Source organism: Panthera onca, chromosome B1 (assembly GCF_046562875.1).
Source record: "Panthera onca isolate mPanOnc1 chromosome B1, mPanOnc1 haplotype 2, whole genome shotgun sequence".
Classification (NCBI taxonomy): Eukaryota; Metazoa; Chordata; class Mammalia; order Carnivora; family Felidae; genus Panthera; species Panthera onca.
This window is the reverse complement of record NC_138342.1, coordinates 195,909,961-195,916,903: the sequence shown is the minus strand read 5'-3', so window position 1 is coordinate 195,916,903 and position 6,943 is coordinate 195,909,961.

Genomic DNA, 6,943 nt, shown 5'->3' with positions numbered 1-6,943 from the left:
GGCTTTGTTCCAAACTCCTCCAAACCAGCCCAAGCTGTACGTAACAACTCTACGTCACGTCTGGGTTTCTTCTTGCTTTCTTTCCCTTCTTTACTCTCTTATTTATCAGGGGATCAGGCCCCACGATTGGGGATTGGTGTATAGTTACTTAGATGTGGGTATCCATCCTTTCTTCTCAGTCTGAGGCTTATGATTTAACTTAAATAATGACCAAATCCACAGCTCAACCAATTGGTTTTTAATGAGGTTCTTGCATATTTGTATTTTAGTTTGCATAGGGAATACGATTCTTATACATCATTAACTACGGAAAGGTTAAGGAAGAGAGCATCAGAAGTAAGAGTTTAAAAATATATAAGGTTAACTGAAATTTCAGATTCTTTTGCAGTGAAGACAGTTTTAATTCAATTTGGTGACAATGAGACGTGCTTTAGATTTGCGTTAGTTATGATTTTGAAGAGCAGATTTTTTATTCTGGTCGGTTCTAATTTTGCTAATGATACCAATGACTTAGAAAAGAAAAATCCATATCTATGAGGATATAGTTTCTTGAGTAAAAATTTGGAAGAAAATGCCAGACTCTAATACAGGATCTTTCTTCTTCTTTTCCTTTCTAAAAGAGATATGGCTGATGACTAGAGTAAAACATCTTGATCTGAAAAATAGAGCTTTAATTAAAGAAATGTCTTTCTTCTCCTGCAAGAAAATAAAACCGTATCTTTCAACATAATCTTGTGTGGATGGTTGAGAGGTTATAATAAAGATTGGTGTATTATTATTACTTCCTTTTTATATGCATTAAAAAAGTAAAATGGATGGATTATAGTTATTATAAAACACTACTAAATATATCAGTAATGTGCATTTTATATTGGCTTCTGAATTTTCTAGCAAATGCTACACAACACATGGATATACTTCTAATTAAATTAATTAATACAGAGGGAAACAGACCTCGTTAGCCAATTGTTGTTGGTGTTTTCATGACCTTATATATTATCATAGTGTTTTTTTGTGTTTCATTTTTGTGTTTTTAGTTTTATGAGCTAGAAATTTATTGTCATTGTTTGGGAAACAGAGCTATGAATTAATACAAAAGGGGGCAGCTAACTAGTTGATATTATAATAATAAATAGTGACACGACCTGAATCAGATTCTAACTTGGCCACTTATTTGCCGTGTGACTTAGGGCAAGTTATTTGACTCTGTTTCCTTTTCTACAAAATGTCTCTGTGTACGCTTATGTAAATTGGCGTTAAAAATTATAGCTTTTTGTGAGAATTGAGTTCAGGCGTATAAAGTACTTACAACTCATACATGCAATGTGTGTTTTTATATTTCTATTTAACAAAAGTTATGCTTTGAGTCACTTGCTTTTCCTTAGCAGATGCATCCCAGTCTACTTTGACTGCCCCCTTCCTTCCACCTAAGGACCGAGTGTATATTTTGGGAACATTGAGAGTAACAGGGCTTTGGAGGGGTGCTGGGGAGAGCGGGGCCGACCTTCATGTCTTTGCCTGTACGGTTGTCTGCTGAGATGAGCCGTCCATCATGCTGAGTGGTCTCTCCTGTCCAGGTTATTCCTGATACATGTCTTCTATGTCCTTTTTCCACCTGCCTCTGGTCACACAGAGAAACTGCGAGGTTGTTTGAGACCCCACCTACCCAGATAGCCTGTGCCTGAGTTCCTGCTCCAATCCTACTGCTGGCCCCAGGCTCTCTGCTGGAGCGGAACCCAGGCTCCCCATTCTGACCCCACACATCTGTCAGGCAGTTTGTGTGTGTAAATGTCATGGATGGTGGCACACATTTAGAAGCACACGTATCTGTGATATTTATCAAGTTATTATTTTGAGCAAGGTCTTCTCAGTGCCCTTTTTTTTTTTCGTGGGATGGGGGGAGAAAGATTAAAGATGTTACTGATTTATCACAGCAGCTGACTCAGAAAATGAATGACAAAGCCCTGGCACACTGCCATGGCCAACTGCTCTGTCCCCACCCAGGGGGCCTGGGCAAGTTGAAAGCGTAGTTCCTGGCTGGGTTTGCCAACAGTGTTGCCAAACAAACTCAGATAAACTCGTTGCAAGAGAAGCCAATGATGCAAGAGATGAAGACTTGGAAAAGAGAAAGGGAGAAATTTATTTCGAGGGTTGGCAGCTGAGGAAGGTGGCAGGCTCAAGCCTTAACAACCACATCTCCACCGGTAAGATGGACGCCTAGAGTATTATAGGGAGAAGTCAGGGGGGTACCTGCAAGGGAGAAGGCAGAGGGCACGTGATTATAGGTGGGGTTGAAATGTGTTTAGGATCATGGGTAGGGGGAGAGGGACATAAGGCGTGGGGTCCACTAGGCATTCCATTACTATCAAGGCTTTTCCAGCCCTGCAATTGGAATGCTGTGGTCATTGTAAGACATCTTTGTCAGTGTTGCAAGAAAGCATGATGGGAAACAAGAACAATAGGTGTCAGACATAGCATGAGGTATGTGCTCTGGTCTATATCTGGTTTTAACTTTTGGGGTCTATCCTTGAGAGAGGGCTCGCGAACAAAGGCAGTAATTAGAATATGGAGAGACAGTACCAATAATCAAGGGCTCTTATTCAGTCCGAGATCTTGCCAGGAGATTCCCCTAGATGTTAGATCAGTTGACCTACTGGCCATTAAATGAGAGAAACCGGTGTGATCAGTCTGTGGCTCTAAGAAGGGACTCTGTGGTATTTAGCATCATGTCATCAATACCATACATTAATGATTTCGGTCAGATTGAAAAAATACACATGGAAAGGGTTAGGAGGGAGAGGTCACTTCTGGTTAGTGACTCAGAAAGGGAAGAGAATGGAAGAAGAGGTATTTGATTTAGGCCTGGAAAGATGGGTGGGGTTTTCAACAAAGAAAAAATTTTCAAGGGTGCCTGGGTGCCTCAGTTAAGCATACGATTTTCACTTTCGGCTCAGGTCATGATCTTGTGGTTGTGAGATCAAGCTCTGCATCAGGCTCTGTGCTCAGTGTGGAGCCTGCTTCAGATTCTCTCTCTCCCTCTCTCTCTGCCCCTCCCCTGTTCGTGTACTCTCTCTCTGTCAATAAATAAATGAAACAGTAAAAAAAAAAAAAAAAAAAAAAAAAAAAAAAAAAAAAAAAAAAAAAAAAATTTTGCAAACAAAACCTAAAAAACAAAACTGTTCTTGCATTTTTGTTTGAATCAAAGCTGACCTTTTTTTTTTTTTTCATCCTCCAATTTAACAAATAGAACATTGTTTATGTTCCAAAGTCCATATAGACTTTGGACCTATCAGACTCAACACTGTCTGTGAGTAGCTGGATAACCTTGGAAAATCAATCTCTAGGTTTCTGTAAAATGATCTTGGTATCTGCCTAACTGGGGTCAGAGGATCAAATGCTGAAAAGTACATAAAGCGCTCAGGGTCTGGGGCCTAGCACCCTGTGACAACTCAATAAATGCTATTTCCTTTCCTCTTCCCCTTTTAGCCCCAGGGCTTTAATGTAAAGTTTATTTGGCATGTACTGGGGACCTGGGCTGCATTTCCTTTGGGAGCCAGATTCTGTAAGGAAGCACTTTATAACAATAGTCCACTTTCTCCTGGAAGGATCTGTAAAAGCCAAGAATGTTACTGGCCATCATAGCTAAGCCAAATTTGTATAATCATAAAATATAACAAAATAACTGGGTGATATACAGAGCCTAGAAAGAGAAACATATTTGATTTACAGGGTTTTGTTTTGTATTATTTTGTTTTTTAAACCACTAAATTCTAGTGGGACGCTTGGGTGGCTGGGGCGCCTGGGTGGCTCAGTCAGTTGAGCATCCAACTCTTGATTTCTGCTCAGGTCATGATCCCAGGGTCATGGGACCTAGCCCTGTGTAGGCTTCATGCTGAGTGTGGAGCCTACTTAAGATTCTCTCTCTCTCTCTCTCTCTCTCTCTCTCTCTCTCTGCATCTGCTCCTGTCCCCAGTTCATTCTCTCTCTCTCTCTCTGAAAAATAAAAAAATAAAAATAAAAATAAATTCTACAGAGAACTTTTTAAAAAGGAAGTACTTTCTCAGAGCTAACATAAGATTTTGCAAGTGGTTGCATTTAGCAGAAAACATGATGTTTTTCTCCCCATTGACCTCTTAAGAATCAGGTCACTGGGTCTACTCTGTTCCCCCTAATTAGGCTTTGATAACATCTGATAATTGGACAATTAAGTTCTTTTGTAAGATCTTTTTGCTCGTGTTGTGTAAAAGCTTGCACCAATTCAAGAAGATTGAGAACAGTAGCGTGAGGGCAACCACAAGGCATTACCGGCGTGGGGACTGGGGGACCAAGCAGAGACCAGGCTAACCTTACGGGTGTAGTATTCATAAATGTCTGAACAGAAGTTCTACGTCAGCATGGAGGAGAATTTCCAGCCTTGGTACTGTAGGGAGAGGAGAATTAAAATAAATCCACTATAAATGGAGAGGAAATAAAAACACTGGTCTATAAAAAGTCTGATTTTGACCTTCACTAAGGTAAAGCCCTTTATCGTTATTCCATCCAGTGATATGCCCAAAGTAAGTTTGAAATCTCAAAATGGCCAAATTTACGATAAAGGAAAAGCATCATGGATTAGCCCCGGATAAAGATACCCTAATAGAGCAAATAATTGTATGTGAATAAATTACTCATTAACAATGCCTGCACTGCCCAACTGTCAGCAGTGATAGGTACTTCTCAGGAAAAAAAAAAAAAATGTGGTTAGACCGAGTCTCGACTTGGTTGTTAACATAAATAATTCAAATCCATTTCTCTGCAGCACGATCTCTTTCAACAGGGCCAGGCATCTAGCTCCCTCTGCGCTCCTTGAAATCGCTCCTCCATCACCCGCTTTCTCATAACTGAACTATCCTTTTCATTGAAATCTGACAGGTTGAATAGTTTGGAGAGGGTAGGGCTGCACTGCTGTTGTTTTTAAGTTGCCCCTTCTACGAGCACCATTGAGACTCGGTTCATGGTGGTGTGAATATTATTCTACTGGTTTGCGTTTCATGTCACCTGCTTCACTCTGATTCCATTCTAATATTCATTCCTTGCCTGAGAACACTAGACTGAAGGGGCTGTTTTCCACTGTGTTGTGTGTGTACTTTGGTGTCCTACTCTGTCCTCTTCTTCCTCTTCGACGTGGTACTCTTGTGAGTTCTCTTATTACTTTACTCATTCCGATTCTGCTTGTATTGAGCAGATAGAATTGAGAATTCTTTGGTGGTTCTAATGGGTGATACTGTAATTATAGTTACTCCAATATTGCATACACTACTTTACTAGAAGATTCCATTAATGTTGGCCAATAGAATTATGCATAAGATGATACTTCATGCAATTTTATTTATGCCTTCTCTGAGGTCTCCTGATAACTTATATTTATTACAGTAACTTCTAGTTTACTATTGTGTCTGTATATCATGTCTCTCCTACTAGTTACAAACACTGTATATGATTTCCCTAATGTCCTTAAAACTGGGTAGACAAATGGTGGCTTGTGGGCCAAATCAAGTCAACCCCAGGCTTTTGAACAGTCCATGAGCTAAAAGTCCATGCATTTTTTTTTTTTTTAATTTTGAGAGAGAGAGAGAGAGAGAGAGGCAGAGACAGAGAGGGAGAGACTGAGAATCCCAAGCAGGCTCCACACTGAGTGCAGAGGCACATGCATGGCTGGAACCCACCAACCATGAGATTATGACCTGAGTCAAAATCAAGAGTGGGAAGCTTAACCCACTGAGTCACCCAGGTGCCCCTGAATTTATAAATAGTTGAAAAAAAATCAGAAGAAGGAGATATTTTGAAACGTGAAAATTACGTGAGTTTAAAACTTCAGTGTCTTGTTAATTAAGTTTTATTGGAAAACAGCCACACTCATTTCTTTACATATTGTCTGTGGCTACTTTTGTGATATAATGGACAAGCTGAGTAGTTGGGACCCAGACTGTATGGGTCCCAAATATTTACTAAAATATTTTAGTATTATTAATATATTTAGTATTTTAGTATCTTTAGTGTATTAAATATTTTTGTAATATGGGCCTAAATATTTTCTATCCAGCCCTTTACAGAAGTAGTTTACAGATCCCTAACCTGAGGTATTAGAGTAGTGTTTTTCATGGGAACATCCATAAAGGTCTCTAAGAACGAGTAAATAAGTGTATATTAAGTTGGGAGTCCTTATTAATACATTTAAGCAGCTTAGATAATGTATGTAAGCAATATAGATAATATAAAATAATAATATATAAATAAAAATATATAATATATAAAATATGTTATATGTTATACATTATATATTATTTACATATATGATATGTGATATATAAATAACATGTATCATATATCATATATATAAATATAAAATAAATAATAAATAATAGAAAAGATAACATAAAATGAGAGATTTTCCTTTCGATTCAAAGCTAAGAGCTAAAATCAGATATGCTGCTGCTTTGTTGCTTCAGGATCAAGGGTGATAACTTTAGGGCACAGTATGCGTGATGATGACCCAGCCTGTGAGATTCTGGAAAAGACTGAGAAAGGAGAGACTTTGGAAAAACACCAAAAATATTTCTTGCTTGGTATGTATATTAAAACTTTTAAAATTAATTGAGAAAATTCAGACACCAATTGCAAGAATAAACCAGTGAAAAGAGGTAGAGGTTTCATTTAGATAAGGTGAACTCTCAAGGATTTGAAAAATAAACAATTATGCTTTAAAGCAAAGCAGACATCATAATATAAAACCTTGCTATGGATTAGAAAAAGAGTGTGTGTAGAATGAAATCTTGATTCATGTGAAAAATATAGATAAAAGAAGAAAACTTCAGAACAACCCAAAATAAGAGACGTACAGGATGAATTTTCTCTCTTCCTCTGGCAGTTTTGACTCTTGAGAAGGGATGACAAGAATTGAAGG